Source organism: Heptranchias perlo, chromosome 35 (assembly GCF_035084215.1).
Source record: "Heptranchias perlo isolate sHepPer1 chromosome 35, sHepPer1.hap1, whole genome shotgun sequence".
Classification (NCBI taxonomy): domain Eukaryota; kingdom Metazoa; phylum Chordata; class Chondrichthyes; order Hexanchiformes; family Hexanchidae; genus Heptranchias; species Heptranchias perlo.
In genome coordinates, this window is record NC_090359.1 from 7,551,347 (window position 1) to 7,552,292 (window position 946).

The window sequence follows — 946 nt, forward strand, 5'->3', positions numbered from 1 at the left end:
ATCGAATGCCTCTGCTGGACTTTGCAGACAAACTTACCCAGAATGCCCAGCTTTGATTGCTCTTTTACGAACGTTGGAACAGGAGGAGGCCATTCAGCCTCTCAAGCCTGTTCTGCCATTCAATGAGATCATGGCTGATCTGTATCCTGACTCCCTTCACCCGCCTTTGCTCCATATCACCTAATACCTATGGCAAGAACAATATATCGATCTCAGGTTTAAAGTTGTTGATTGAGCAAGCATTTACTGTTTTTTGTGGGAGAGAGTTCCAAACTTCTCCCACCCTTCGCATGTAGAAGTGTTTCCTAACCTCTCCTGAATGGCCTGGCTATGGTTTTACGGTTATGTATTCTTGCCTTAGATTCCCCACCAGCGGCAAAACTTTCTCTCCATCTGCCCTATCAATTCCTTTCAAAATTCTAAAAGGTTCAATAAAATCGAGTCTTAACCTTCTATATTGCAGGGAACGCAAGCCTTGCCTTGATTGGGCCGACTCCCCCTCGATGACATTGGCTGCAATGAAACATTCAGAATGGCCACGTTTAGTCTTTGACAGTTTTATTTTTCCTTCAATTATTATAGAATCATAGAATCGTTACAGCACAAAGGGTGGCCATTCGGCCTCTCGAGCCTGTGCCGGCTTTTTGTCATAGCAATCCAGTTAGTCCCATTTCCCTGCTCTTTCCCATAGTCCGTCATTTTTTTTCCTTCAAATATTTATCGAATTCCTTTTTCAAAGTCACAATTGAATTTGCTTCCAACACCGTTTCAGGAAGAGCATTCCAGACCAATACCACTCGCTGCGTAAAACATATTTTTCCTCACGTCACCTTTGTATTTATGTGTTTATTCCCTTTAAAAAGTTATTAGTGTATCAGTTTAGACCTTCCTTTCAGGCAGTGCATTCCAGATCATAACAACTCACTGCTTAACGACAATCTTCTCA